The sequence below is a fragment of the Musa acuminata genome, chromosome BXJ3-9 (assembly GCF_036884655.1).
Source record: "Musa acuminata AAA Group cultivar baxijiao chromosome BXJ3-9, Cavendish_Baxijiao_AAA, whole genome shotgun sequence".
In the NCBI taxonomy this organism is placed as follows: domain Eukaryota; kingdom Viridiplantae; phylum Streptophyta; class Magnoliopsida; order Zingiberales; family Musaceae; genus Musa; species Musa acuminata.
Genome location: NC_088357.1, coordinates 17,094,829 through 17,115,003, shown reverse-complemented (window position 1 = coordinate 17,115,003; position 20,175 = coordinate 17,094,829). Strand labels below are relative to the sequence as shown.

The following is a 20,175-nucleotide window of genomic DNA, read 5'->3' as shown; positions in this document are numbered from 1 at the left end:
TTCTTCTAATATTCATTCCTAAAGAAAGTATGACTTAATAAGCTTTTACTATAAGTTATAAATACAAAATTAATTTTGTAGCCCCACAAAATTCTCTAATCAGAGGGCTTTGTATGTATCTGTTAGATTAATGCAAACATTTTGAATTGAAAACCTTTATAAATTGTGGCAGAAAATAAGAACAAAATATAGATAAATTTTCAGTATGATTCAAAAATTGAGTATATTATATTATATTTATATATATATATATATATATTATATATGTGGATGCAATTCAGTATGATTCAAATTGGGAAAGCTCTTATTGTCAACTGTTATCCTAAAAAAAAACAAATTGATCCTCATGTTAAGATGCAAGTAACTATTATTATTGATTCAGGAGCATAACTAAGGAAGAAGAAGAAGAAGATGATGATGATGATGATGATGATGATAGAGATCATGATGTAATCCAATTTTAATTATACTGACCTTTGAGACATTTTTTTTTTAATTGAATTTTGGAGCCAAGAAGGGTGGGGTGGCTTTTAGGTCAAGGAAGATATATTCTCTTTAATTAAATATAATATAAAAATCAATGAATAAATAATCTTGTGATGTTGAAGCCACTTGTCAACTAAAATGATTCTTCAAAATCTTTAAAAGTAATTAACTTACGATGGTTTGAAATTGAAATGCGTGGATTGGCATGATGGAGGAGGTTGGTCACAGTTTGCACCATGTTCATAGTCCGATACCAAGAACTTGATTCTTTTCGACCCTCACAAAAAGGAAAAAGAAAAAGCTAACCCACAAGTTTATTTCTCTGATGATGATGATGATACCTATGTTGGAATAAGTTCATATTCTAGAACCAATGAAATCTCAACTCCAAACACATTCTTTGACCACAATGTCTCAATCTATCTGAGCTCAGTAGTCATGGACTCTTTCTTTCTAGGAGTTCCAAACAAGTAAGTATTCAAAATTTACCAAGATGTCTCGCATCCTTTCTCAGAAAAAAGGACAATCACATCATCATGCCCACTTAAGTGTGGGTTTATATTGGTTGGATTTTGTATGGCTGAGATGAGAGATGGGTCTTACTCAATTTTTATATTTTTTTTGAAAAAGAGGAAGCAATTAAATAAATAGGGTCATGTTCATGTCATCACTCGACTTTGCTCCTCCTCGTCTCTTATGGGAACTATTAGAGAGACCATATATATATATATATATATATATATATATATATATATATATATATATATATATATATATATATATATATATGTTCCAAAGCTGAGGTAACACAAAAAAGAAATGGAGGAGGAGAGTTGAGGAGACCAGCCCACTTTTCTTTTTCCTCTTCTCAACAAACGTACATTTCTCCCTCTCATCTGACAAAACCGTAGGGTAGGTAGATCAATTCGTAACTTGATAAAAGTGATCAATCATAATCTTGAATTAGACAAAATTACAAGCATATAATATATATATTATTCGGAAACGAGTGATTTTTGGTATTTATCTCTTTAAATTTAAGTTCATTATATATATATAATATATCTATCTTCCCAAAATCTAAACATGTAAGTATGATGGATCTCCTGTTGGTCGAAACTCTAAATAACATCAATAACCTTTAGAAAATTGAAGTATTTATAAATTTCTGTATATCTATCTTTTAAAATTAAACTGGCTAATTCTAACTATAGTTAAGCATGGTTAAAATGAAGGAATTTTCTGGATGGATGCTAATGAAGTTAATATCTAAATAGTTGGAAAGGGTCAATGTGATGTGTACAACACTTAATATTGTATTGGGATGGAAGATAAGCTTATGGAGACTAACAACAGCTTATAAGTCAAATGATGTGATCCACGAAAGAGGGTTGGACTGTCTCCACCCAAAAATTTTCTGCTCCGACTTTTTCTTGCACAGGGGGAGGTATAACACTCGCGTTTCTATTTGTATGTTTGACCACTGGATCAAACACGGCAAGAGTCGATTTGGATTCATAAGTTTGACATTCGGTTGGATTGTAAGTATTCATAATAAATAAACGATTGCTGCTTTATTTAGCATCGACAGCTCTCCTAAACATAAAATATAATGGACTTTTTGACAATTATGATCAGGTGGTGGAAATAGGTAATCGATCAATGGTAGCTGCAGTTTTGAAGTTGTAGCATTTATCATCTCATCTCTAAACTCCTTGTTACCTTGTCACCACTCGAGTGTCTGAAAGGCCACATTTCTTTCATTCACACCGAATACGGCCACTGACAAAGTAGTGACTCCCCCCATCCGTCGGTAATTGTTGCTGCCTCAGAATCCACCTACCTACGCTTGTGGAACCATGCGATTCTAATCGATTCTATCTTGACTCCGATTGAATCAATCGTCTTCGACCGATAATGGCCGAGTGGAATTAAAGATTAGATGATCCACTCGGACACTTTGGAAGATGTTTACAATGCAGCAGAGAATCCGAAGAAGAGAGCGCATTACTACACACCTTTTCTTGTTTTCTTGGATTTGTACATGTCCAAATCAGGTGGGCTACGGGGTCCCACCCGGGGAAAGAAAGATTGGCTGACTGAATAATAATAATAATAATAATAATAATAATAATAATAATAATACTAGTGTTGGTGTGATCTGAAAATGAGATGTCATCTCAGACAGTATCAGCTTCCAAGGCTGCTTGTTTCCATGAACATCATCATGCCACCTTGTACTACATATGTTGCTTGCTTCACAATCGCTTTAATTATTTTATGGGTGTCGGACAGAACAAAAAAAATAATAATAAAGTAGTTTGCTCTTTTGCAATTGCCAATCCACCATCGCTCGCTGCTTTTGTTTTTTAATCTCACCCGACCGATGTTGATGCAGAAAAGGTGTTTGCCGATGAGATTACAAATTAATTATCCACGGCCCCACCTTTTGGATTTAAAGCATTGACTTGTATGCGTACCATAATTTCAAGCTTCTTTTCCTCTCACCTGACTTTTTCTCCTTTTATAACCACTACCGGAAATCAACAATCGATCCATCACAAAGTATACCCTATCGTCGTCGTTATATTCGACACATAAATAACAATTAATGCTTGCTCACTTAATGACGAAAGAGAATTATTATGATTCATGTCAAACATGATCCATTTCATCCACCAACTCCAACTGTAAAATATATTTCATCCACCAACTGTAAAATATATATATATATATATATATATATATATATATATATATATATATATATATATATATATATATATATATATATATATATATATATATATATAGCACGCACGCCGTAATAGCATGCAGGTAATGCATATTGACTGATGTGTCTTGGTCATATTAAAAAAAAAAAATGAAGAAATGCACATATTTCATTGGGCAGATTGCTGAAGTAATTAATGCAAAGAGAGGACACTTCATGATTCATGCCACTCATCGGTCAGTTTCCACCTAACATTGATGAGTGCAGCTGTGCAGCTTATATCATGTGTGCGTTAAATCTAATTGGCATGATGTTGCACTCTACAACCCACCACCTCATTCTGGCTAACCTTCTTATGATGTAAGACACAATAAAATTATATGTCACTCAGATCAATCTCTTTGGTCCCAAAGCAAAATAATTCAACTCATGAAGCTTTTCATTTAGGTTATCAGAGATGAACAATGAGTTTAGCGTTTCCTAACAAGAATTCAGCTGCACCCCACTATGAATGACTATACAATTACATACACACACACATCTTCTCAGACATCAACAAGTTTACTTGAACACCAAAACAGTTAAACGGCACCGAGAGCTTCAGAAACTTCATAATAGTGGGCATAGTGCCTGCTTTTGATTTTGTTGTTTCGTGCTTCCTTTGATTAGCATATCCCAAATTCACAAAGTAGGCATCTTTCGGATAAAGTAGAGACAGATATTGAACCCCACAAGTGTCATCTTTTAGATAATATCTGACCCATGAATCTGAACTGCAACAACATATTTAATGTGTGTGAAGCAGATAGAAGAGCCAGGTTGTTTAAGCAAAAATTAAGCATCATATGACAACGTATCATGATTGACATGGTTCTCTCTGCGTTGATGATTAAAGAAAATACCATTGCATCCTTCTGAGACTACTGGCAACATATAAAAACAAAGAATGAGGAAACAAACGAACCCATGTCATGGTTCATCCATTATCTATATTTTGTTGCAATCAAACACCTTTATGGGAGACCAGCAGGTTCCATATTCCTTGAACATCCAAAGCAAAATATATCTTCGACGCAGATGAAAACGTCTCCTTGCTGATTGTCAACCTGACGTGAAAGCATTTGATGAACCCGATGGCAAGTTCATACAAGTCAACATATAAAATGAAAAAGTCTCCTTTTTTTATTTTTCTAAAAGATGCTCTGAGATCAATAATACATATCCATCCAACTATGGCAAAACTCTATTGTTCAAGCTCCTCACCAGAAGTTCTACGACTTATTATTATTCTTATTATCATTATGGCTTTTCAGTCAACCGATCTTTAAATTTACCAATCATCAAATATAGCTAACAAGTCATACTTGTTTGGAATGTTATCAATGTTTGCCATTTTGCTTTTTCATCATTTTCACACATCAAGCCTCCCAGCAGGAAAGCCGCCTTTAAATGTATTCCTAGCAGATAAAAGAATTGCCATTGGAGGCTAAATACTAACCAAGAAATAAAAAAGCCATAGCTAAAGTAAGATATCTGTTTTAAAAGAGGGAATATCAGACACAAGTTTAGTTGAGTAATTCCAGTTCAAAAGGAAAATGAAAGAATCAAGCAATTATTTATCAAAAAGCAGAAATAGCCAAAATTAAACTTAGAAGTTCTAAGGTAGATTTGTATCCATGCTACTGTTTATGAAATGTAAAAGTAATTGCTAAGAAGATCCAAACTATACATGAAAATGTTCTTTTCTGAAGATAACCAACGCCAGCACGAATAATGTAATTTGGTGTTTCATGATTCTTTAAGATGCCACAAGATGCATGTCGATATCTCCCGACTATCATCTAGAATTTTTCTCATGGAGAATTTAAAAGTTCAAGCTTAAACTATGACAAGGTAGACATTTCCAAGTGGAAACTAGCCATTTAACTTGGAAGGCATACTTCACTCGTGTCCAAGGTCTGCCATACCGAATCGTACCACTCGGTACGGGCGGTACGTACCGGTCCGACAGGCTACCGATACGTGGACCGACCGCTATCGGGCGGTATCATTCGATACGGGGTAATATCGGGCGGTAACGGTCGAAATTCTATCGGGCGGTATCATTCGATACGGGGTACTATCGGGCGGTAACGATCGAAATTTCGATCGTTACCGCCCGGTACCACTCGGTAACGATCGAAATCGACCGTTACCGCACTGTAGCAGTTATGTATTCGTTATACTCTCCCCTATTTCATTATAATCTCTTAAACTCTCTCTCACTTTTTTTTTCTCTCTTAAACTCTATAAAACAACGATTTGTGAATTCAATCGAGGCTAATTTGGGAAGATTAAGATGAAGAACTTTCTAATCAAGAGGTATGTATTCGTTTTCTTTAATTAGAAAGTAATTAAGATCTTTAAGATTATGATTAGTGTGTTTCATGCATATTAAATATTGAATAATATTTATGATAGTATAATAAGTTTAATTAAGTTTTATTAAAGTTATTTAATGCTATAATTAGTCATTTTAATGATGATTTAATCGAAATTTATTCGATTTTATATCAATTCAATGTCTTTAATACCTATTAGGGTATTTGTAATGTTTATATTTGTGAAAGAGAAGTAATTAGTGAAAAATTAACTATATTAATCGTATAATTAGTGTAGATAAATGATGATTTTATCATAATTTGAATCATATTGGATTAAAATTACATATTTAATGTTTCTTTTATGTGTTTAACATATATATGATGGTAAAATAAGTTTAATTATGTTTTATTAAAGTTATTTAATATTACGATTAGTCATTTTAATGATGATTTAATCGAAATTTGTTCAATTTTATGTCAATCCAATATCTTTAATACCTATTAGGGTGTTTATCATGTTTATAGTGTTGAAAAAGAAGTAATTAGTGAAAAATTAACTATATTAATCGTATAATTAGTGTAGATAAATGATGATTTTATCATAATTTGAATCATATTGGATTAAAATTACATATTTAATGTTTCTTTTATGTGTTTAACATATATATGATGGTAAAATAAGTTTAATTATGTTTTATTAAAGTTATTTAATATTACGATTAGTCATTTTAATGATGATTTAATCGAAATTTGTTCGATTTTTGTCAATCCAATATCTTTAATACCTATTAGGGTGTTTGTCATGTTTATAGTGTTGAAAAAGAAGTAATTAGTAAAAAATTAACTATGTTAATCGTGTAATTAGTGTATCTAATGATTTTAATACTTCTTTTATGCATGTAACATATTTATGATGATAAAATATGACTAGTTATGTTTTAATAAAATTATTTAATGTTGTGATTAATGATTTATGATTGATATTTGGTCAATTTAATATGTTTATACTTTATAGTTTATTTGATTTAAATTTGGTAGGATCACGGCACTAAAGGAATATCCACATGATGATGCATGGGTTCATGCCCAAAAGCTAGATAGAAACCGTCGTCATTGTCAATGTATTTATTGTGACTATATTGACAAGGGTGAAGGAATAACTCGGGTGAAAATGCATTTGACTGGTGGGTATCCTGATATTGCAAAATGCAAGAATGTTCTAACGAAGATCCGTAAATTATTTCAAAGCATGCTTAAACAAGCAAAGGAAGATACATTAAAAAAAAAGGCAAGAGTTGAGAAAGAATATTATAGGGCTACACAGAAACCAGTTTATGATCAATATGAGGGTTGCGACGATCAAGTCGACCCGGATCTCACAGCTGGGATTCGTGCATCATTGGAACATCAGTATACGGTCGATGAAGCAATGAGGCATTGACGACCTGACTCACAATTGGAGCATGGCAGTGGTAGTGGAAACCAGAGGTCAACCAGCATGAGGCAACCAACTGCTCCTTCTCAGTTAGGCCAAACTAGTAGCATGAGGTAGACTCCATGGTGAACTACCGACACCCAACGGTCACACTCGTCCGCCCAATGTGCAAAGGCAAAGGGGAAGGCAGTAGCATCAGTTGCATCGTTGGAAAAAATCGAGTCGGGCGACGAGACACCTTCACAATCACATTCTCTTTCTCGCTCAGTCTAGAGACATGACAGCAACACGGACAGTAGTGCCTCGACAGATGATGGCGGTGATGTCGGGCAGTCGTTGGTCTCGTCTACACAACTTCAGGGTGGTGAATAGACTGAGGAGCAATATTTTACACATGCCACTCAAGATTCAGATCATGGAACTCGACAAGGTACTGGTCAAGTTTATACGCGGAAGGGGAAGGGGAAGGGGAAGGCAGTGGATGAATATGAACAAATGCGACATAGCATACATGATATAGACATAGAAAGAGGCTCATCGTATTCACAACCATCGTATTATGGAAAATCATACGGGCAACAACAGTATGGTGATAGTTGGTCATCCTTCTCTGAGCAACAATATGATACAGAACAGCAGATCAGTAGCGAAAGTAGAAGTTTTGACATTCACCAATATATGCCTCAAGAGCTGCCTCGAACAAATATGATTCATGACGATCAGTCTACGATCAGCACCACATTGATGCATCAATGACATACGGTGTATCAATACACTATGTTATGGGATCAATTTCATGATTGGGTCCAACAAACGTATCATATTGATATGCAGATGTATCGGATCGAGGACCCCGATCCACCATCCGTGGAGACCCGTCGTTCGTTTTGGTGATAGAATCAACAATAAGGTATATCTACATATGTGATTATTTAATTCATTTGAATTTTAGAGTTTATATTGTAACAAAATAGTCTAACAATTCAACTGATTTTTCTGTAGATATTTCAATCTATAACGGGCTGAAATACGAACCTCGAACAAGACTACCTCAAAGCCCGAAAAAGATATGCGATACTATTCTTACCTAATTTACATTGATTTTGCTAAACTTATACTATTACTATATTTATTTGTAACTTGAAAACCCTATCCTAACTTTTTTTTTAATTTTCAGGTATTTTCGGAGGGTTAAATCTGTGAAATCAGGTGTATCGCTCGGTATATCGTACCATACCGTACTGAGCCCAGGTCAAAACGCCGGTACGGTATGGTAAGGCGAACCTTGCTCGCGTCTTTGTTTTACTTGGTCATTCTTTTATGTAGATGGGATATCATCTATTGTGCCACGTGATTAGCCTTCCCAACTTATATTATTACTTTTTACCCCTTTTTTAGGGACAAGGCTTGGATACCATAGTAATGATGATGGTGCTCACTAAATGTGGCTCTAATCATGAAAAACACATCATGGAAAAACAGAGAAGCCAGATTGATAAACTTGTATCTGAAACTTTCATAGAGAAATTATTCAACCCAAGTTAAACGGAAAACAACTTTCCTATGACTACAAACAATATAAGAAGCACATTATATCCATCATACTTCTTATATATGCAGTATTTTTCAACAAAGTTCAAAACCTAGTTTTTTCAAATAATGCATGTCTAAACCTTGTGTCCCAACTTCTCAAAATTGATCGAGACAATATAGCTTGAAAGTTGTCAACCATACTATCTTTGATATAAAGATGATAAATTCTTAAATTTAGCCTCATAGATGTTCTTTCGCAGATAAATTTAAAAATTATCATGACATTCAATTGCAGAAAAAATGTTGAACATGATATTTGAGATGTTTGCCTATTGCTGTTCAAGTCCTGGCAACAATTAAGATGACCCAAAGGCTATTATAATTTGCACGTTTAAAATTAACTTCACTCTATAGCACAAGCATTGTGTGTTGGGAGTTCAACATCTCCATTCACTCTCAGACCTTTTGATCAATTACACCAAATCATGTGTTCTTCAGTGGCTTTGAAGTTCCATAAACTTATGTTATGTCAAGTTTGTAAAGATCATCATCTTCCCCAATCAGCCACCACCAGAAAAATGTTTGAACATCTGTTTAATCATCCTTAATTATATATTTGACTGCATATTAGGTTAAGATTAAATACTGGTCCAAAAGAAGCTGTACATGCTAACTCTTCTAATCAACAAAACAACAAGCCATAAACCAAATTCAAGATGAATTTGACTAAATAGCTCTGATATCCCACTAAAATCACCCTAAGTCTTTTTGACCATTTTAAACTGTAGATCCTGAATCCTTGAGGTGTGTTCTCAAAACGTAGTGATAAGAACTCAAATTGTTGTTGTTGGGTCAATGAATGAAGGACTAACATCTTTGTACCTTTTTCTAGCAAAAGGACAGAAAAAAAAAAATGAAAGAAAACAACAAGAGATCAACTAATAGGAGAGCAAGAATCCACTCAGAACTTGGCATCACAACGAGGTTACCTAAGGGCTGTGTTTATTGGTGTAAGGTTATGTACTTATTGGCAAGGTATGCAATACCGTATCGTACTAGTGTTTCGAGATTGACTCGGTATGGTACGGTACCATGTACCGAGCGGTATGCCAGAGCGTACCAAGCGGTACGCCAGAGCGTACCAAGCGATACACCTAATTTAGGTGTATAACCCTCCGAAAATACCTGAAACTAAAAAAAAAAAGTTAGGATAGGGTTTTTAAGTTAGAAATAAATATAATAATAGAATAAGTTTAGCAAAATCAATGTAAATTAGATAAGAATAGTATCACATAACTTTTTCGAGCTTTGAAGAATATCTTGTACAATGTTCGTATTTCAGTCCATTACGAATTGTCCTTATGTAAACATACATCTTAATTAGAAAGTTCTTCCTCTTAATCTTCCCAAAATAGCCTCGATTCAATTCACAAATCATTGTTTTGTAGAGTTTAGGAGTGCACAAATATGAGAAAAAAAGAATTTGAGATAGTTTAATAGAGTATGAGAATGTAATGAAGTGAAATAGGAGAGAAGAAGGGTTTAAATACCATGAGAAAGGGTTCCAACGGTCAATTTGACCGTTGGAGCACTGTATCACTGTTACCGAGCGGTTTTAAATATTTCTTCCCCTTACTGTAGCACTATAGCAATGCTACAGTGTAGCACTGTAGCACCTTCCATCTAGTAGCGAGCGGTCCGCGTACCGATATATCATCGGACCGGTATGTACCGCTTGTACCAGGCTGTCACGACCTTAGCTGGTTTTGCCTAAGGCGTGCGGCACCCTCGCGCGTCCGTCCGCAAAGGTCAGTCTCCTCGAAGCCTCCCATTGTCCCTTAGGACCAACAAAAGAGAGAACGGGTTAAAGAGAACGCCTCAATCGGGATCCACAAGCAAACATGTCCGAAAAACACTTCATAGACAATGCAAATTACAAACAGACTTTACAAGCTCTGAATAGTTGCACAACAAAGGGTAAAATGGTCCATTACAGACCGAAAAGCTCTCGAACGTGTCCACACGACACAACCTTTATTTACAAACCTAAAGAGGCCACCAACCCAACTAAAATGGGACTATTAAGCCTTCGGCCGCCCCTTTACATTCTGTACAAGGCATGAACATGCCAAAAGACAACGGACAGACATAAGCATTACATCCAACATCTTGTTTAGAAGTTTGTCCGTTACATTCTCCCCCACTTATCCCTTCGACGTCCTCGTCGAAGCCTTTGTGAACACTACAACTCTTCGCCTTTGCTGAGTCTTCAATCTTCCGCTCCAGCTGCAATGCGCCTCCTGGCTCCCAGCTGCTCTCCGCTGCTGTTTCTGAGTAGTCGAACCTTTGATCCGCCATGCTGCTTCAACTCGCCAATGACTCTGACTCTGGTGTGGGGTTGGCTGAGTTGTATTGATCCTCGTTGATTCCTGCGGATCCACCAAATGAAGGAAAAGACCATCCTTAGTGCGCCAGTCTCTCAAAATTTCCACATGCTGCTTGAACTGGGTGGATGCTTGTTGGAGCTTTAACGAGCATCGCCTCGCAAACTTCTGAAGTTTTGGGTCCTTCCTCCACAAAATCTGCTCATTGACTCTTCTTTCACTTAGTTGTCACATCCAAGTAGGTTCGCATCACTTCCGCTTTCGATTGGCATTTCGTTGGGAAATGAGGCGGACAATCTACTCTCAGTAGCACTGATCACCGTTGGTGAGGATTTGACAACTATTATCTTCCATTCTCTTCGAAGGGTCTTTGAACTTGTGCAGAGCTCCTCTGCTGGATAGATAAGAGAATTGGGGTACTCGGTTTCGCCCATTCTCTTAAGAGTTGAGAAGGCAAAGGTTACTTGACTTCGCCCGCCTCCTCGAGGTTGTACTTCATGCATCGAGCTGGTTACTGGCCTTCGCCTGCTCTTTGCTCACACTTCTGAAGCACTTGAAGTGTTTGCACTCCTTGCGTTGAGTTAGCTACTGTGATTCACCTTCTCAATGCCATTGAACTTCTGGAATGCAGGAAGTTTTCACCCCAACTTGGAGTAATTCTCTGATAGATGAGGTCGCCTCTGGGATTGTACCGTCTTCTCCATCAACCCTGCCGCCTACTCCACTGAGTAGCAAAGGTACAGCACCGCGTACTGCCTGCTTCGTTCCTTGGTCGTGCACTCTTGCATGACCCGAAGTCCTTCACTTACGGCTATCTTGATGAGAAACTTGTTGACACCGGTCTTACGAAGTTTCTTGGCCTCTGCCCTTCAGCCTTGTCTCGGTACTTGGAGATTGCCTCTGCATGCTCCACCTCCTCGGCCCCTTTCACGACCAAGCGCTCTCCCTCCGTGAGAGCAAGGGATCAATGACTTGCACGGAAGTCCCGCCTCTGCGGTACCATGGCGCTGCCATGCCCATGGCCCTACTATCCGTCGCCTCGCCTCTGTATCCCTTTCCTTCACAATCAGTAGAGATGTCTCCGTGGCACTCCTCTGAGTCCACCTCCATTCTAACTGATGCTTGATTTTGGGTAGCTAAGTCCCTCTGGACTCGTCGTCGCTTCCTCGCCCCTTTCGACCTCCTGCTTCAACACCTCTGTATTCTCCAAGCAGTCTGTTTGGTCGATGGAAAGACAGACTGCAACTCCCATGCATGGCCTCTGCCATCACATTGTAGGGTTTGCACCGATTCTGTTCTCCTTAGCTTCCTTGGTAGCAACGTTCGCTTACTCGACCTTGTCCTCTGACTTGTCGGGCTCCCTTAAGCGAATATGAGCTCTGGAGCAGTCCAACTCTCCAGCTGCTTCGATCATACCTCTGCATGATCAAGTCCCTCTCATGGGACTCACTGGTACTTGCATTCGAACTTTTCCCTTGGTGGAACCCAGCCCCCATATGCTGATGACCAAGGTTTTCATCCGATGCAAAATTCGGTGCACGCCCGGAAGACCCGCCTCTGCGGTACCATGGCCTTCACTCCTTGAATCCATAGCCCTTCTTGCCGTCGTGTTGTTCACCAAAGCGAAGCTCCCAGTAGCTCCCGATCATACCTCCATATGATCTCATCCCTCACGGGACTATGTCGTGTGTGTCGCATTGCCACGAACTGTTCCACCACGATCCGCTGCACCATGTCGCCTCCTGGTGACATCTCCATTGCATTCTGATCCTTGTGGAATAAACTCGAATTGTGAACCCTCCATGTGTGGCCTCTGCCAATACATCGCAGGGTCTCCTCCACCTTCGATTTTGTTCGCTCCTTTGGCAATCGACCTTCATCCACCCACTCTTGGGTCACACCTAGATGAAGCACCGCTCTAGGACAGTCCGTCGCCTAGTAGCTCCCGAAGTCCACCGACTTCAATGTAATTTGTGCACCATTGTCTGGATCCTGGGCCTCTGCCCCTACCAGCACAATCTCCACTGCGCACCGCTTCCTTCATAGCAACTCGAATGGCAACACTGTGGCATATTCTTCAAGAGTACCCGCCTCTGCGTCCTCTTGCCCCGTGCTAAGACCTTCTGTACCCAACTTCGCCTCCGCAAATTGAGTCGCCTTAGTTCCTCCATCGAATGCTCCTCCGAGATAAGGTGCATGTGCCCCGAAGCTCCCTTCGTCTTTGGCACCATGCAAGATGAGTCCGCTCTGTCAGAATGAAGGACCCAGGGAACAGCATGATTCTACTCCTGCCTCTGCAAGAGTTCATGTCCTTGACCTCTGTCTAGGGAAAGCGCTGTGCCTCTGCTCCATGTTCCAACTTCTATGCTGGCTCCCTTCATGCGGCTTGGGTACTTCGCCAAGTTACACCCAAGTTGCTCCGCTCCTCGTTTCTGCATTGAGTCGATGGTGGCCCTCGCGCCCACCATTCCACGGGTCAGCCCTCCCTTGAGTCCGATCTCCATATCGACTCCAAGTGTGCCTCCATTTGAGTTGCTTTGGGTCGCTCCCCCACTTGATCTCGCAATGCATCCACCAATGCATTCTCTCAAGCGAGATCATGCGACGACTCCTCGCCGCTTGCTCAGTCCATCGAGCTTCGTGGAGTTGTTGTTTGTGAGGTACTCCTCCTCAACATGTGAAGTCCGTCTCACATGATTCTCCCTCTGGAGAGCTGAGACTTATCCCTCCTGGATAACTGTCCCGTTGGAGCAACATCTCTCTTCGTTTCGGAGACCACCATCCCCTTGGACTACTCCGATCTGCTGAACAAACTGTGCATTGTTCTGCCTCTTGCAAACGCACTTACTAGATTGCGCCTCCACGTCAATACAGCCACCGCTGCACCCCTCAAGGCCTAGCAACATGCTGAACTCGTTGCACACTTCAGCCTCCTCCGGACGTATCCTTCGCATGTCGAAGAGAAAGTTTCAATGCTCCATGGCGCCGAGTCTCGACCGCCTTGGGATGGCCACGAACAATCCATCGTCCGCATACAAGCCCATGCATGAGTACCGAATTCTTCGAGTTAGCAATTCCCCTCACCTCTGTGAGCTTTGCACAACTCTTTCGGTCGCTGAGCAACTCATTCCACTTTGCATGGTCTCGTCCTTTGCCAAGCGCCTCGCTTGCCTTGAGCACCATCAAGTAAAGTTGTCAACGTTGAGCCGTAGCTCAAACTCAGCCATCCCAACCTTTGTGCGCTCCAAATTCTTCCAAGCTTGCCTGTTCTCGTGGTGCCTCTTGCGCGAAGGGTTGGCCATTCCTCTGAATGCCAATCTCAGATGCCCGCTCCTCTGAGCGACTCTTTTCCCTACATCTCCATGCCCGTTTTCCCTCAAACGGTCGCGCGTGTGCTGACTGCCCTCAACGCAGCCCCGCTAGGTCCCCCACGTTTGCATGTCAAGTGTTTCTATGAGTACTTGTCCCGCTCTGATACCACAATGTCACGACCTTAGCTGGTTTTGCCTAAGGCGTGCGGCACCCTCGCGCGTCCGTTCGCAAAGGTCAGCCTCCCCGAAGCCTCCCATTGTCCCTTAGGACCAACAAAAGAGAGAACGGGTTAAAGAGAACGCCTCAATCGGGATCCACAAGCAAACATGTCCGAAAAACACTTCATAGACAATGCAAATTACAAACAGACTTTACAAGCTCTGAATAGTTGCACAACAAAGGGTAAAATGGTCCATTACAGACCGAAAAGCTCTCGAACGTGTCCACACGACACAACCTTTATTTACAAGTCTAAAGAGGCCACCAACCCAACTAAAATGGGACTATTAAGCCTTCGGCCGCCCCTTTACATTCTGTACAAGGCATGAACATGCCAAAAGACAACGGACATACATAAGCATTATATCAAACACCTTGTTTAGAAGTTTGTCCTTGTTTAGAAGTTTTCTCACTTTTAAGTTCTTTGTGCTTTTGTATGTTAACCAGGGATAAGAGGGGTATTTATAGGCTCCAAATGGATTCAAACTTGGAGCTAAAACTAGTCACATCTCGGGTCTTCCGGGTACTAGCAGTACCACTAGCTGCAGCATTGACACTAGGCGGTACCATTAATTTCATTTAACCCAAATCTTATAAACCAATCTTAGTCTTCTCCACTTCTGATGTGGGACTAATCGGGATATTACAATTTTACCCACTCAAGGGCTTGATGTCCTTGTCAAGGCCCAACATCATTTAGATCAAATCAAACATAGTGCGAGCCCTCTCACCATGCTTAAATACTAAGTTAGCTCTGATACTAAATGTCATGACCCGGGCCTGATGGACTAACTAGTCTATCAACTTCGTTTGACCCAAATCATTGGTCAATATGCTCAAACTAAAGTTGATAATAATACACTAATCAGGCCCTTATAAAGTAATCTTAATCTTGCCCACTTTCAATGTAGGACTAATTGGAGTGTTACAATGTCGGTCCAACTAGATCACCGAAACGATTCTGGTACTCAAAATGACAACTTGGAAAGAAGTACTTCAAGAGACTCTAAGTACCTATTAATCTTTAAGGAAAGAGAACTTTTTATCACATGAGTAAGATATAAATGCAAAAATAATATGTCATATAGTATACGAAAATAATACATTGAGTGGCATAATTTAATTAGAGAAGAGATTAAAAATATATTATTGAGGTAGTATAAAGCACACGATGATTATTATAGTGCTACAAGGATCGATGATAGAGGACAACTTTTTCTTTCTCGGGCATGAGAAAGAAAGAGTAGAATTCTTTTAGGATTCTATGAAAGTTACAGATAAAAAGGTTACCTTTTAGTTAAAATTTTGAAAGGGGGAAAAACATATACCACATCATGCTTTTGTCATGTCATAGAGAAAACCATGACTGGTCAAAGGTTACCAAAAATTAACTAAAAATCATATAAGAAATACTAAAAGTAGAATCATCCACTATATATGGCTTCCATCAATATGTCATTTGAGGCTCAACATATGCAATCTTACCCAACAAGGTAAAGTGTTATTTCTTTTGACTTAAACTCTGGCTCAACCTAATGGCACCAAGGCTTAACCTCATAAAAGGTGTAAAAAGAACATTATGACTCGCAAAAGAATTACCACAGGATAAGGTGTCGAATTTATAGTTGGCAGTTTGAATCATATTGTAAATTTCTATGAGGAACAACGTTTTCATAACATTGTTAAAAAGGGAGATGCCAGATATGATTTCTTCTAAACTGTTTTACAATATATTTTACATTTAGACAAAAAAAAAGATATGTCTAATTACAGATTTGTAAAAAAAATTAGGAATCTTTAATACATAAAACAAGACAACTGGAGAAATACCCTACATCTCAAATAAGGAATGAAAACTTATGGGCATTGGGCCACATACAAATGCAAGTAAACAGCAATAACAAGTGAAACAGCAATACCCTACACTATAATGTGCTTTGTAGAAGGTGGAATGTGTAATGCAAGAGAAGGAAAGAGTTAATCCGAAATTCTAAAATTATAGGAGAACATGTCAAGCAAGCCTTTTTCTTTTTTTCTTTTGATGTCGGAGAACTTGAACTGCCTCCAACAGTAGTGACCGAAGTATCTGTATTCTCCACATCAGGTGTCTCCTCACATGTCTTTACACTCATCTGTGTGCTCCCTGAAGGAACTTAGAAAGCATGAATCAACAGATTGTGACAGCGGAACAACAAAGAACATAAAGGTACCTTTCAATTTTGTTCTCTCCTTTGCCTGTGCTTTGAGTTGCAAACGCTACTTGTGCAATTCCTACTACATGTGCTAATCAGAGAACAAAATTGAAGTCTTGACGGAACTAAAAACATAGGGCTATCTTGAGATCCGCCTAGCAAGTAGATCCTTCCAATTTCACACAAGTCTTCACGAGGAGATGTCATGGGATGATTCTTGGCACGAATTAGAGAAATTAACACGACGCAAGGAGCAACAGAGTTAGGGAATACCCTGAGCTTGTCGAGCTGCACCTGGGGAGAGCACCGTCGAAACCAACGCGTCTCCGGCTTCGCTTCCTCGTCGCCGGCCATACCGCGGCCGGAAGTCGACGTGCCAAGACCTTTTTTTTTGGGTCTTCTGAAAGAGAATTACAGATCATGCGTTCAGAAGATTAGCCCAGCTACAAAAATCGGTGGCAACATCCCACCACTAAGAATATTAGCCAGCTTGTGGACAACGAAATTTGAAACCCTAAGAACATGAGATCATTTTAGTACCTTGGTCTCCTTCCAAAGAGCTATATAAATAAATTTCCGTCAAAATCTGGATAATGCATTGGCCAACACAACACACCCATATGTAACAGAAACTTCTGGTTTGGCTCTCTCCGACGCATCGCACATCACTCTTACTCGTGTCGAGTCTTTGGAGCAACTCTCCCCTTGTCTGCTTCGGGAGTAAATAATAAAGAAAAGGTTCATCGTTGTTAATGATAAAAGAAAACATTAATTAAGGCTTTAAATCTGGATGTTGCGGGGAGGAAGCGATTGCGACGAAGGTTCTTGCCCCTGTTCTTCCAAATAAACTATAGCGAATCGGATATAGCAACAATTTGCAACATTGAGATACTTGTTCCAGCCAAGCTCCATTACCCTAGTCGTCCAAAGACACCGAAAGTCGCATTAAGATCCTTGCTGATGATATCCCACAGTTCCAAGAATCATTCAAAGAATGTAATCACCACTTCCACAACAATTTTCACAATAAATGTTTGAACTTTTGTTTAACCTTAGGTTGAATGATATGAGACCATCCCTCGCTATCGCCATGATGCTCACCTTGCAAAGGTTGATAAACGACTCTTTATCTTCAAGCCCGAAAATCATGATAAATTAAATTAAATATTTTATTAAAAATAATTATTTATTAATAAGTATATTATTCATCTAAGGATCGTTCCAAACATTGATATTGTTACTTGTATCATTCTTTCTTTCGGCAAGACGTTTTTCAAGTCTTAGAATCCCTAATGCGAGAAATGATCTAAAGATATGTATAATCATACTTAGTAAATTAAAATATTAATATATTTTTTATTATATTTATTAAAAAAAAATATTCTAATGAGATCGATTCATCTTTAAACAGAAATCTTAAATCGTTCCGATCATAGGTTATTCGAGATGGACATCGAGATAATCGGATAGATCGGTACGTTGTATGCTCGTTCATATGATGGAGCCAATTGATCTCATAGCACTCGTGTGGGGACATTAAAGATGTATTGCATGTGCTTATTGGAGAATGAGTTCATTGATTGATCCGCTTACAGAATGCTGAATGGTTAATGATACCGTACGTTAGATAACGATTCCGTAATCATAGTCGTGCATTTAATAATTAAACTTTAGACACCAAGAATGTTAGTATTTTATTCTTTGATGCCATATTTATATGTTTGAAAGTTTCAAATCTAGTATAACGAGTTATCGGGAATGATAGCCAACCTTACGAAGGCAATTGAGTGTCAACAAAGAATCATCCACTCTCAGCATCATAAGAGGAGTATCTCGTGTGTGCTCGTTCAGATAAAATCTCTAGCCATGGTCATTCGGATTAAGAGAGAAGAAGTTCTCTGAGAGAATCCAAGTAGAGCGAGACTCGGACAAGATTTCGTATGGGCTTGACGTTACTATACTCGATATATGATCTTTGGGATATTAGATGGATAAAAGACTATAGATACACGGTAACTACAGATAGACATGTTTGATCGATTAGATCCCTTGTATGTTTAGGGGCTCTAGCGTAGTGGCATGATATGTCCATAGTCGATGAGTCAAGTGACTTATTATAAAGATAATAATTCACTATATCAAAAGGAGTTCTAAGTCATAAGGAGTTCTAACAAGAGTGACTCACGGCCAGTTCGGTATCGGGCATAGAGAGTCACACACATATGGTAGATATTGCAATGAGTAGAGGTATGAATATGAGATATCCATGACATTCTTATTTTGGATCCTATAGATAAGATTCAATTAGATTAGGTAATTGAATATAGATCTAATACCTAATAAGGACAAGATCCATTAAGTGTTAAGTTGTATGCATCTCTATAAATAGGAGGAACCTCAATGTTCATAGCTAGAGCTTTTGGTGATTGCCTCTAATATTCTCCTCAGACTCCTCTCCTCCTCCTTACTCTAGTAGCGTTGTGTTGCCCATGGAGAGTGAGATCTCGTAACGATTTGAGTGTCATCGTCATGTCTACCATGTAGATCTTCACTAGAGAGGAGTACGCGAGTTCTCATTCATCATCTATCGAATCTGAAAATTTTAGAGATATATGATTTCTCTACGTAACACTTCTCATATATATATATATATATATATATATATATATATATAATTTTTCTCATGCATCAATCGTCAAGTACTTAATTTTAAGAAATCTAATTTTATTTTTATTTTCTACTCCGCAACCGGAGGAGATGAGATGTGGATATTAGGTTTCCCAACATATAATTCATTCAATATAATGTCTAATCATAGTTAATAAATTAAGATATTTATATAATTTTTATTATATCCATTCAAAACGAAAAGAACCTTGTTAATCCTACGGTGTCGCAAATGTCTACGATCCCAAGATCTTCACTACCTACGCTATAATAATATCATCTCAAACTTATGAGTTTAAATTTTTTTTATTTTGTGCTATTTGGTGTCATCCCAAGATTAGCTCTCGGTGATCCTAGAAATTCTACTGGTGATCTTTTCCATAATACAACTATTGGTTTATCAACTTGACATAGGAATCTTTTGTTTCATTTTTGGACGATTATGGATATTATCCATGATTGAACCTTGAAGCTTGATAGATAAGAAATAATGAATGACAAAAGTCTCAATATAAAGAACAGGCCAATACTCTTGTCTGAGCCCAATGTACTACGAGTGTGATGTTTGGGATGAAGAAAGCAATTCTTAGGAAAAAATATTTCAATTTTAGATTTATTAACTTAGACCCAATTAAATCTCTAAATAAGTTTAAGATTCCAGAAAGATGGGTGGGTACATGACCTATCATTTTTACTAATAGTGATAAGCATATCGTGAAATAATATAATGTGAAAATTCTTTTTCACATTATGTGAAAATAATATACTGATGCAAAAGAGAAGAAAGATAATTTTATGATAAGTTTGGACAACATTTCAAGAACTTTTATCATAAGTTTTTTCAAATTAA

At 38.4% G+C, this 20,175-nt stretch overlaps 1 long non-coding RNA gene across 1 annotated transcript; it reads right to left on the bottom strand.

Moving 5' to 3' along the window:
• Nucleotides 1-3,638: 3,638 nt before the first annotated feature.
• Nucleotides 3,639-17,186, bottom strand: LOC135649959 (uncharacterized). The gene is made up of 2 exons (XR_010501439.1): nt 16,677-17,186; nt 3,639-16,609 (listed from the first exon to the last, which is right to left on the bottom strand). It is a non-coding gene; the product is annotated as an uncharacterized LOC135649959 (long non-coding RNA).
• Nucleotides 17,187-20,175: the final 2,989 nt, after the last annotated feature.